We start from the raw sequence: 13,247 nt of genomic DNA, 5'->3' as shown, positions 1-13,247 counted from the left end.
GTCTGACTGATATTAACGGGACACTTGCAGAGTCAAGTGCTAATCCTATGATTAAGGGTGGTAGAATCTGGCTCATAAGTGTCCAATAATGCCATACAGAATGCCTTATCTTCTAAAGCCTGATTTTGAAAGGTAGCCTCAAATATAATTATTTGGGCACAATTTTGCACCCACAATTGCCAATGCACAATCAGAGGTTGAATGGGGTCCCATTTACAGGCAGGGCCTCAAGATACACAGACTTAAGTAATTAGCCTCTCACAGTTTGTATGGTAACTTCCAACTTGTCTGTATGTATATATATATATCTTACTATATGTTCCATTCTATGCATCCGATGAAGTGGGCTGTAGCCCACGAAAGCTTGTGCTCTAATAAATTTGTTAGTCTCTAAGGTGCCACAAGTACTTCTGTTCTTTTGTGGATACAGACTAACACAGCTACTACTCTGAGCCTTATAAATGTGTGTTTTAAAAGTAGTGGGGTGTATCTACAACAAAGTGTATCATAATAGTCAGTGAGACTCCTCAAAATGCACTGAAAAACGTATCCCCGTAAATCAATACATTCTAGCCCTAGGAGACACCATGGAACAAAATATTGCTGTGCTTTTTTTCCCCTTTATAAAAATCTGAGAGTGAATTTAGTGCCCATGAAAGTAAGTTAATGGTGGTACTAGCCTGAGCCAAGCATATTGTGCATTTGTCTGGATAGGATGTAAGATTCTTTATAGAGCAGTGCCGATGCAATATCGTTGACTTGTAAACATCCCTGCTATTCCAGTCCTAAGAGAGAGGAGGAGACTGGCAATTGTGGCCAATTGTGCGGTTGTTTATAAGGATGTGCACAAATGAGGACAAGGAAAGGTCTGCCAACCTTATTTTAATTCGCAACTAATATGGGAACTGAAATTAGAAAAGAAAGTTCTATTATTTGTCAAACTTCAGAGTGGAATAAAGGACATGAGTTTAGAAAATTCAATGAATCGTAGCCTAAGGCTGAACATACTTATAGTTCTATTTTCCATAATCAGCTATAATAGAGACCTCAGTGGGTTAGGTAGCTTAGTGGTTTGTGCCCTTAGTACCAACTCCACCCCTTGGGCAGGTCTTGTAGTCCAGGACCTCTTTTAATCAGAAGTGCAGTGAGGTGGACAGCGGTAGGGGAGCCCAGGTCTGCTCACTCCACCAAGCTGTGACCCAGGGCCAAAGGAGGGTCAGCAGTGTCTGGTCCCCACAGGTACCCTCCAAGTTACCCTCCCTAGGCCTCTTCCTACTGTCTGCTGTTCTTCCCCAGCTTCCAGTTCAACATGATGTGAAAAGAAAAAGCTGCTGAGACACAGAACAGGATGTTCCTCTCCTTTGAATTCTTGAGATAGCACAACTCTGAGTCTGACATTGGATGCATCTGTTTGGAGAATAAAGGGTTTTGAGAAGTCTGGGTGGAATAGTACTAGCTCCCGGGTCAACTGGTCTTGTAGTGTACTAAATGCCTCGCCACAGCTTTTGGTCCAATGGCCCCTTTTAGTCAGCTCTCCTTCACCAGGTCTGTCAAAGGGGCAGCAATGGTCGTGAAGTTTGCGATGTACTATCACTAGTACCCCACTAATCCCCCCAAATGCTGGACTTGCTTTTTTGTGGAAGGGATGGGGCAGCCCTTTAGGGCTTGGTCTTTGTCCACCAGGGTTTGTAGCTGCCCTCCTCCCATCACAATATACTCTGGGTAGGTGACTTCTTGGGTCGCCAGCCAACACTTGGTTGTGTTTACCATCAAACCTGCCTTCTTGAGAGCCCGTAACACCGCACCAATGTGCCTCATATGCTCAGCCCAGCTCTCACTGTACATGACAATATCGTCAATGCAGATGGCCACAGTACATGACCCATGTGGCCACAGTACTCTATCCATCAGCCACTGGAAAGGAGACAGTGACCCCATGAAGTCTAGAGGGCATGGTTTCGCAGAGAAGGTCTTTTTTTCTTCTTTAGACTTAGGTGTCAAGGGGATTTGCTAACATGAACAATGACAGCTCCCATTCCTGACTGGATAGGAAGGTCTTGCAGTATCTGGTGGCATAGTCCAAGATTACCAATATGTATTTGTGCCCTGCTGCAGACTTCTCTATAGGCCAGGATCACGTCTATGCCTGTTCTCTTAAAGAGTACTTCCACAATGGCTTTTGGGACCTTTTTCTGGCCTGTCCACTGACTTTATGGACATGAAGCATAATAGTCTCATACCTCTTCAAGGATGCCTGGCCAGCAGAACCTCATGGTCACACTGTCAAGAGTCTTCTTCCTCCCCAAGTGACCTCCACATGGGGCTGTATGGGCCAACTGCAGCACCCCCTTCCAGAATTTCTTATTTTTCCTGTCTTAGGATCCTTCATTGCCTGGTATGCCATCTCCCCTATCAGTTAAAAATGAGGCCACTGTTTTAACTGCTGTGTGTTCAGTGCTTTGCCACCTGCATGGGTGAGTTGCTCATAAACAGTGCTCAGGGTTGGGTAATTTCTTCTTTCTTCCACAAAGTCCCCCTCATTGGACAGCAGGTCTAGGTTGAAAGGTGGTGGAGAATGCTTATGACCCAAGTTGGGTTCAGGCAATGGGTCCTTTATCCATGAAGATGGTCCTACTCGAGGGTGTTGGTCCTCCAAGCCCCAACCTTCTTGTGGCCCCCTCTTGGCCACCGTGGCTTCCCCTGCCTTCCTTGGTCTTCCGGCTCCAGCTCTGCCTTTTTTACAGGGGCGTCTGACTACCCTTTGACCACTTCTTCAAAGAACTTCCAGTTGTGCCCAAGTATGACCAGGTAGGCCAGGTCTTTTGCCAATCCAACCTGCATCATTTCAGTATGTTCTTGCATGGCCAGTTGTACTTCTCTTTGGATAGAATTGTACATCTCCATGGATACACAGGAGATAGATTATGTCCCCAGTTGTACCTCCTGTCCTCAGCAGCCTCTCCCAGACCAAAGTCTGACTACGGACTGAGTTTATCATACCATATACTGCTACGCCATTCATTTGTACTGGGACCAAGATCTTCCCAGGGCCCCTCTTCCAAGCCCTGTTATCGGCTGTCCAGGTCTGCCCATAATCACAGTCCATGAATAAGAAGCCCTTTCTGCAATGTCCTTACTGAACACATACAAAACAGCTCCTGGAGGGAGGAATTGGTCTCTCTGTTGATTCTCTCAAGGGGAGAAATTCCTTTGGATAAGGTCATTGAGCCAGGCCAACCACAGCCCTCTTGGTCAGTGGAGGGTGGACTTCCAGGCTCTTCTCTTGGCCTTTGTGCCCCCGTCCACTAGGGTTGGGTATCCAAGCCTCCCTAATTAAGTTTGTCGGAGTTTGGGCATTGGTGCTCTGTGGGGACTGGGGCTTCATAGGACTGACTTTTGGAGTTTCTGCCTCTAGCCCGAGGGACATTAGGTAGATCTCTGTCAATGACACTTGCCTCGACCAAAGTTTCTGACCAATGTCTTACCACCCACTTTCACACCCCCTCTGGAAGGATTTAAGTGAATTGTTCTACAATGATCTTTTCTGTCACCTGGTCTGCTGTACACATCTCTGGCTGGAGCCAACACCAGCAGTGTTTCTTCAGAGTCTGGGTGACGGCCCATGTCTGTGCGGGGGAAAATTACTCAAGGTGGAACTGCTGTCGGTAGGTTTCTAGTGAGATGCTGGAGGCATCTAGAATGGCTGCTTTGACATTAGAGTAGTCCTGAGCAGTTGTTGCATCGAGATCCGATACACCTCTTGGGACAGTGTGGTCAAGTAGGGGGCCAACAGAGCACCCTAGCTCTCTTTTGTCTATGACAGCCGGGCTCTCCAACATGACCAGGAATGCCTCAGGGTCATCTGTGGGCCCCATTTTGGTTAGCTTCACCGGAATGCCTGGGCTTTCATCAGCGTTCCTCCAACCAATGGTTAGACTCAAGGCTGCCTCGGGTGATTGTAGGAGCATCGCCACCTGCTGGACTAGTTGCTGCTGTTCCGGCTGCTGTGCCATCTGCTGCTGTTGCTGGGTAGCGAGCTGCTAGAGCAGTTGGCTCTGCTGTTGCAGGTTTTCGAGAACCCATTTTAGCAGTTTCTCTACATCCATCCCTGTCTTTTTCCCCCCACCTCCTTTCTGGTCTACTATCAGGCCTGGGACACTATGATGCCCACACTCTCCACCAAATGTAATAGAGTCCTTGTGGGGTTTAGCTGGCCTAGCACTTAGTGCAATTAGTGGACCCCCCTCCGAGAAAGCAAGTCTTGCAGTCCAGGCCCTCTTTTAATCGGAGGTGCAGTGAGGTGCGCAATGGTAGGGGAACCCAAATCCGCCCTTCCACTGGGCTCTGACCCAGGGCCCTAGGAGGGTCGGTAGTATCTGCCCTTGACGGTGCCCTCCAGGTTACCCTCCTTGGGTCACTTCCTACCATCTGCTGGTCTTCTCCAGCTTCCAGTCCACTATAAGGTGAAAAGAAAAAAAAAGGCAACCAAACCGTCAGCCCCAACTGGGCTCACCATACAGTTTTAGTCCCTGAGAGAGGCTTCTCTGGTGCTCCTGTCAGGAGCATTCAGGGGAGGTCTGTCCTCCACTCCAGGCTCCCGCTTCTGATCTGGGTTGCTCCCTTTTCAACCCTTTCTCCAATTGGACCATGCTCTATGGGGCTGGATGGGTGGGACTAGCTGGGTACAGTACTTTCTTTTAATCCCTTCCAGTCCAGTGGGGGGTTTGAATAACCTATTACACCATCTAAAAGGTATTAAGCAAGCTGGTAATATATCATCAAAACAGATCTGTGATATGAACCAAAACAGTTATTTTAAGGTCAAAAGTTAAGAAAGAAAATATGACAAAGTTTGTAAATGCCAATGTTTCAGCTTTTCAAATACGTTTTAGAAGTTTTCCAAAGCCACCAATAATATTAATAAAATATTACTGCAGGCCCCAGTAAGGGATTGGGTGCTATTACGGTAGACTTAGTACACACATACAATAAAAAGAAAATCTCTGCCCCAAAGAGGTTACAGTATAAGGGTGCTGAGCATGCAAAGACTTATATATATGTTTTACAAACTGTGAGTAGTCTACATGAGCTTACAATCTAAGTAAGGTGAATAAGTTACCCTTGGGTAAGTAAGTTATCCTTACCAGGTAAGCGTCAGCACGGGTGTGGATTTAACCAATATTTTTATATGTGCCATTCTACTGAAGACAAAAAGTGTCCTTTACATTTCCTGATTTTTACTCAGCACAGTACTTAGGCAACAAATATATAATATTTACTATAACAACGGAGCTCTGAAAACAATGTTATTTAAAAAAAAACAAACTCTTGAACTGAATGCTTCTCTCAGTTACACTGCTGCAATCCCATAATTGAATGAGTCTGCTTTTCATTAGAATCTTATTGGTGTTCTGAGGCCAAAATCTGTTCTGCACACCACAGAACTGTAAGTAACCACCATCCTGGAACAAGAAAATTTCAATGATAACAGAACAGGTGCTCAAATACAATGGTCATGAGTACCAGTATAAGAAGATAGATGGAGTTTTCTGGCAGTCTCAGGCGAGACAAATATAGAAAAGTTATGGATAGGATTTGAAAACTTTATTCATGTATGGTGAATAGGGGTCTTTTTCTGAATGAGTACCATTAATTTCTGCAAAATCCAAGCTTTCATTTAAAAAATTTCAAATCCTTCTGGCTGTGAAGAAATCCTTGAAATATGAATCAAACATCAACCAATACAGAGCTGTCTTTCTGAGTCTGCAGACAGACAGCTCCAGAGCCTCTCCTGATGACCACAGCTTGTCAAGCTGCAGCAGAATGAAAACTAACAAGTCATGTTACAGTAAAAGAATGAGAGACGACTAAGGCCTATGTCTACCCTAAAAATTTCTGCCAGTATAACTATACTGGCAAAAGCCTCCTAGTGTAGATGTAGCTTAGATCAGCAAAACAGTGCTTTTGCCTGCATAATTTACCCTGCAAAATAAGTTATACCAGCAAAAGCACTTTTATGTTGGTATAACTGTGTCTACACTAGGGTTTTTGTCAGCAGAGAAATCATGTAATTAAAAAAAAAAATCATACTCCCTAACTGATATTGCTTTACTGGACAAAGTTTCTCATGTGGATCTGACCTAAGTCACATGTAGTACCTAAGGAGCTGAAAGACAATATTTTACAATAAAATATAATACACAGAAAACAGGACCCAAGTGTTTTATTCATTTAAAACACCAGGGACATAACTCTGGGACATGGCAGCACAGATTTTTTTTTTCCCCACTCAGCTAAAAGGCTTAGTCCAGCAGTCTCAAACTTATTTACCTTAGGGTCAGTGCTAGTCCTCAAATCCTCCCAGCGGGCCAATAATGTCATTGACGATGGTGTTCATACCATCTCCCAGCCCGTTTCCCACCCTTTTCCCTCGCTCCCTTGGCCTCATGCTGCCCCGGCTGACTCTGGCTGGCGACCAGTGACGCTGCCTCCATTGCTGACTCTGCCCAGCGACTAGTGATGGTATCTCTGTCCCTCTCCCCCAGCCAATGGGAACTGTAGGGGGCGGCGCTTGCAGCAGACAGCCAGCAGTGTGGCTGCATGGTTCTCTCTTCCGCGGCTCTGCCAGCCACAGCAGGGATAGGGAACTGCTTGCAGTGAGTGGAGCTGCCCAAGCTGAATGACATGTTGCCAAGTGCAACCCCTGGGAAAGTCCCAGGAGCAGCAGGACGGAGCAATGTTCGGGGAAGGGGCATGTGAATCTCTCCTGCCCGCTCCCCTCCTGCCCCTCCATTGGCCGCAGCCATAAGGGCCAGATGAAAGAACTTTTTAAAAAGTTTCCGTGGGCTGCAGTGGGGAGGTTGTCGGGCCGCAGATGGCCTGCAGGCCAGGACTTTGGGACCCCTGGCTTAGTCCTCGGATTAATAGGTGTCAGGTACATTTCTGCAAGTCTTAGGTATGCAGACTGATACCTTTGAAGCCACCTCTCCAGGTCAGGAATATGACATACTGAGATGGTGGAGCAGCATGGCAAAGATAGTGAAGTTACTTGTGCTTTCCCATTCTGTGGACAGAGGGCCTCTGTCTCCAGGGCTGTCAATTTGGCCTCTTTCATAAATTCACTCCCAACATAAATACATAAAAAAATCAAGAAATGAAAAAAAAAATCCCACATGTGCGCCAGGTGAGTCCAACTGAATTTAGCTAGTAGAAAGAGAACACATCTACATTTTTAACAAGAGTCACAGGTGTATCATTTAACCTGGAAACAAAAATATATTTGGCAGACTATTGGAAACACTGCATAGTAAAATTTGCACTGTTATTTTTATGGAGGTCCTTTCAAATGAAGGAAAGAAACATTAAGTACATGACAGGGTCATCCAGCCCTACTGGAATAAGTCCATTAGTAGATTTCAGAAGTGAAACAGTTAACAATGGTGACATGTAAGGTTCTCCCTACTCTACAAAAATAACTGTTTAAACATGATTGTGAAACATGAGTGTAGCTCAATCCTTGTTAGTTTGTTTGGTTAAAAACCACACACAGAGATTAGGGAACTGTGTTTTAGCTTTGATATTGACCAAAGTTAAAATATAATTCCCTAACATATTCATAACATTTCTTTCCTGTCCACACAAAAGCCTCGTCTACAGTGAGGTTTTTGTCAAATTCTTCCAATAGTGTCCAAGCAGCAATGCCGCTTCACCAATGCTAGCAACAGTGGGAGTTCTAACCAACTGCTAATCTGTGAGGTTTTTAAATTACTGTCTTGTCTGGGCCTAGCTGTGACACAAGACCATTTCATACCAACTGGCAGAGGGCACAGAGGGTTCATAGAGCTATACAGGAATCCGATGGGTCAGATATATACATAATACTACATACTAATGTGTGAAGTATGGGAAATAAGCAGGAAGAACTTGAAATGCTAGTAAATAAACACAACTATGACACAGTTGGCATCACAGAGACTTGGTGGGATAATACGCATGACTAGAATATTGGTATAGAAGGGTACAGCTTGCTCAGGAAGGGCAGGCAGGGAAAAAAGGGAGGAGGTGTTGCCTTATAGATTAAAAGTGTATACACTTGGACTGAGGTTGAGATGGAAATCGGAGACAGACTTGTTGAAAGTCTCTGGGTAAGGACAAAAGGGGTAAAAAACAAGGGTGATGTCATGGTAGGGGTCTACTACAGACCACCTAACCAGGAAGAAGAGGTGGATGAGGCTTTTTTTAAACATCCAGCAAAATCACCCAAAGCACAGGACTTGGTGGTGATGGGGGATTTCAACACCCAGACATCTGTTGGGAAAATAACACAGCAGGGCACAAATTATCCAACAAATTCTTGGAATGTATTAGAGACAATTTTTTATTTCAGAAGGTGGAGAAAGCTATTAGGGGAGAGGCTGTTCAAGATTTGATTTTGACAGATAGGGAGGAACTGGTTGATAATTTGAAAGTGGAAAGCAGCTTGGATGAAAGTGATCCTGAAATGGTAGAGTTTGTGATTCTAAAGAATGGTAGGAGGGAGAACAGTAAAATAAAGTCACTGGATTTCAAGAAGGCAGACTTTAGCAAACTCCGGGAGTTGGTAAATAAGATCCAACAAAGCAAGTCTAAGGGGAAAAACAATTGAAGACAGTTGACAGTTTTTCAAGAGACATTATTAAGGGCACAAGATCAAACTATCCCACTGCAAAGGAAAGACAGGAAGTATGGCAAGAGACAACCCTGACTTAACCAGAAGATCTTCAATGATCAAAAAATAAAAAAGAGAGTCCAACAAAAAGTAGAAACTAGGTCAAATTAGAAAGGATGAATATAAACAAACAACACAAGTATGTAGGTACAAAATCAGAAAGGCCAAGGCACAAAAAAAGATCAAACTAGCTAGAGACATAAAGGGTAACAAGAAAACATACAAATACTTTACAAGCAACAGGAAGACCAAGGACAGGGTAGGCCCATTACTCAATGGGGGGAGGGGGGAAACAATAACAGAAAATGTGGAAATAGTAGGGGTGCTTAATGACTTCTTTGTTTCAGTTTTCACCAAGAAGGTTGGTGGTGATTGGACGTCCAACATAGTAAATGCCAGAGAAAATGAGGTAGGATCATAAAATCATAAGGTAGAAAATGAGGTAGGATCATAATAAAATAGGGAAAGAACAAGCTAAAATTACTTAGACAAGTTAGATATCTTCAAGTCACCAGGGCCTGATGAAGTGCATCCTATAACACTCAAGGAGCTGACTGAGGAGGAGGATTATCTTTGAAAAGTCATGGAAGACGGGAGAGATTTCAGAAGATTGGAAAAGGGCAAATATAGTGCCAATGTATAAAAATGAAAATAAGGACAACTCGGGAAATTACAGACCAGTCAGCTTAACTTCTGTACCCAGAAAGATAATGGAGCAAATAATTAAGCAATCAATTTGCAAACATCTAGATGATAATAAGGTGATAAGTAACAATCAGCATGGATTTGTCAAGAACAAATTGTGTGAAACCAACCTGATAGCTTTCTTTGACAAGATAACACGCCTTGTGGATAGGGAGAAGTGGTAGACGTGATATATCTTGACTTTAGTAAAGCTTTTGATACTGTCTCATAAACCTTCTCATAAAGAAACTAGGGAAATGCAACCTAGATGGAGCTTCTATAAGGTAGGTGCATAACTGGTTGGAAAACCATTCCTTGGACAGTTGTTACGAGTGGTTCAGGGTCATGCTGGAAGGGAATAATGAGTGGGGTCCCGCAGGGATCAGTTCTGGGTCCAGTTTGTTCAATATCTTCATCAATGATTTAGATAAATGGCATCGAGTACACTTATAAAGTTTGCAGACGATACCAAGCTGGGAGGGGTTGCAAGTACTTTGCAGGATAGGATTAACATTCAAAATGATCTGGACAAACTGGAGAAATGGTCTGAGGTAAATAGGATCAAATTCAATAAGGACAAATGCAAAGTACTCCACTTAGGAAGGAACAATCAGTGGCACACATACAAAATAGGAAATAACTGCCTAGGAAGGACTACTGTGGAAAGGGATCTGGGGATCAAAGTGGACCACAAGCTAAATATGAGTCAGCAGTACATTACTGTTGCAAAAAAAAGTGAACATTATTCTGGGATGTATCAGCAGGAGTGTTACAAACAAGACACAAGAAGTAATTCCACTCTACTCTGTGCTGATTAAGCCTCAATTAGAGTATTGTGTCCAGTTCTGGGCACCACATTTCAGGAAAGGTGTGGACAAACTGGAGAAAGCCCAGAGAAGAGCAACAAAAATGATTAAAGATCTAGCAACTGTCCCATGAGGGAAGATTGAAAAAATTGGGTTTGTTTATTCTGGAGAAGAGAAGACTGAGAGGGGACATGATAATGGTTTTCAAGTACATAAAAGGTTGTTACAAGGAGGAGGGAGAAGAATTGTTCTTCTTATCCTCTGAGGATGGGACAAGAAGCAATGGGCTTAAATTGCAGCACAGGAGGTTTAGGTTGGACATTAGGAAAAAATTCCTGTCAGGGTGGTTAAGCACTGGAATAAATTGCCTTGGGAGGTTGGAGATTTATAAGAGCAGCTTAGACAAACACCTGTCAGGGATGGTCTAGGTAATACTTGTCCAGTCCCCTGCATTCATGGCAGGACTAAGATGACCTCTTGAGGTCTCTTCCAATCCTAAGATTCTATAATAGTCCACCAATAGTGGTATGTAAGGTCACTACTGAAAGCCAGTTGTCAATGGACATTATAATGATTGTAAAATGTAGTTTTGGACAATATTTAACGAGTTATACATCTCTCCTGAAAATTAGGCTCTTACAGTCTTGGATTTAAGCCAGGTCACCAGGAGGTGACATTCCAAAGAGATGTTCCTTTCAGGCAGGAGGTAACTGATACCTATCTCCCTGTCTGGCCACTTATGTACTGTGTGCCTATTTGCATACTGAGCGAGGTGTGAATTGAGAGACTCGACATTTACAAGAGAGGAAATCTACAGGAAGAAACAAGCAGCAATGGGTTGTTCTGGTTATGAATAAAGACAGGATTGATATGGTATATCTTGGAGTGCAAAGAATCCTCTACCTAGAAGGAAAATTGACAATGTGCTTGTCTCACGAAAGAAGAGTCACAGCAAGTCTGGAGGTAAAGTGCTGCAAGGATAGTGGGTGCTCTATTCTCTACAAGCCACGAGAGTACCCTGTTAATTAAATCTAGGCTTCAGAAGGCATATTATGAGGTGGTTACTGGTTACCCGCCCGGGAAGCACCACACCAGTCTGTACAGGGATAGACAGTGCTAGAAATGCAATCTGCCACTCTGCACTAATGCTCCCATCATTGCCACACTGATGATACAGCAATGTTCGGAGAATTTAACAAAAACACCAGCATGGATAACACAACCGATGATAACACAAATGAGCATTACCCATGATGATCAACCTCACAATTAAGGTTTCAGAGTAGCAGCCGTGTTAGTCTGTATTCGCAAAAAGAAAAGGAGTACTTGTGGCACCTTAGAGACTAACAAATGTATTTGAGCATAAGCTTTCGTGAGCTACCGCTCACTTATCATTCCACTGAATGCATCCGATGAAGTGAGCTGTAGCTCACGAAAGCTTATGCTCAAATAAATTTGTTAGTCTCTAAGGTGCCACAAGTATTCCTTTTCTTCTCACAATTAAGGTAGAAGCAGAATTTGTATGAGAATAGCAGATTAGGTCTTCTGTCCTCCCCTCAGGAAAGAAACAACCCTTTGTGGGGTTTTGTTTTTTAATGTAAGATTGTCTACTCTCATCCTGTGGAAAACTCTGGCTGCTAGTTAGTGACGGCTACACTGAGGTAGGATGTGGAGAGCTTAAGGATAGCAACACAAAATGTAGTATACAAAGAAAGAAGAATCCCTCAAGTCTGTTCTCTTTCAGTGCAAGTTCTATTATATTTCCATCCAGCAGTTGGTGGATGAGATATGTCATCCCAAGCAGTAGAGTAAAATATTTGATCTAAGTGATTAGACTGAAGTCCCAATGTCTAGATTACCATTGCCCCCTCTCAGAGTCATGTGCATTTGGCACAGAACAAAGATAGGGCATGACATAAAATCAAGGATTTGATCAATAAGTGACCTCAAACAGCAGTCATGACAGGTACGCTGATGTGCAGTGATCCCACTCCAGAGAATACACAGATGATGAATTCTTTGTAAGAGAGGACAAAGGTGCTGTTGCTTTGCTTTTGTGAAGAAAAATAGTGCATGGAATCAATACCAAAAGAAGAGATGGTTTGGGGTTCTGAATGGAAAAAAATGAGCTCTTAATTTTGGCCTTTGATTGTGTGACAGTGCTCGCAATGACTCTGCACCAAAAAAACCCTTCAAAATAAAATGTAAAACAGTATCTCAAGCAAACAAACAAACAACCCGCTCCCACCCCAAAATTCTGAAAATCTAAAAACATCCATTCTCCAAAAATCTAAGTGTGTGTGTGTGTGTGTGTGTTTGTTGGAAGAGAAGGAGGGGCAGAGTACAGAGAGGTTAACTGGAGTTACTGCTACTTGGATGACTGTACCTGACTCCTTTAAGAGCTAGGGCTTTTTTGAATGCTTACCCAGGGACTACTACTTCTTCTTCCCCTTATCCCATTGTCTGGAGTCGGGTTGTTGTGCAAGCATCTGCCATCTTCCTCTATCAGAGGTGGCACTGAGATCCACCTGCTCACCATCTCCTTTGATGCAATCCATACATTGCTTCCTCAGCTTTCATGGGGCCTCTTTCCTACCACCTTCTCCTGTCATGCTGTCTTCACAAGGTCCTCTTCATTCATCTTCTGTATGTGTCTGAACTGTGAGTTCGCGCTTCCTGGATTTTGTCAGCCACATCACAAACTCTAACTTGCAGCATAATGCTGTCATTTTGCAATCTGTCCCTTCGTGTAACTCTTTTTATTGCATGAAGACATCTAATTTCAAACACATGTAGGCATTGCACTTGCAGTCTTTTATTTGCCCATGCTTCTGCACAGTACAGCATTACTGGATGAACCATTATTCTATATATTGAGCTTTCTGTCTCAGTGGCATACACTTGTCATATGCCACATATGAGATATTACTCCACACTCTTCCAGCACTCTCTAGTTGGGACTGTATCTCACATTTGAGTTCACCATCTTCCATAACCCAGCTGCCCAATACTTGGTCTGGTTTAGTCGTGCTCCATTAATCTCTATATCC

At 43.5% G+C, this 13,247-nt stretch overlaps 1 protein-coding gene across 9 annotated transcripts in view; it reads right to left on the bottom strand.

Annotated features, from left to right (window-relative positions):
- The window catches only part of GRIP1 (glutamate receptor interacting protein 1), a 550,719-nt gene that overhangs the window by 119,220 nt on the left and 418,252 nt on the right, over positions 1-13,247 (bottom strand). The window lies entirely within an intron of this gene.

This window comes from Lepidochelys kempii, chromosome 1 (assembly GCF_965140265.1).
Source record: "Lepidochelys kempii isolate rLepKem1 chromosome 1, rLepKem1.hap2, whole genome shotgun sequence".
In the NCBI taxonomy this organism is placed as follows: Eukaryota; Metazoa; Chordata; order Testudines; family Cheloniidae; genus Lepidochelys; species Lepidochelys kempii.
This window is presented reverse-complemented; position numbering and strand designations above follow the sequence as displayed.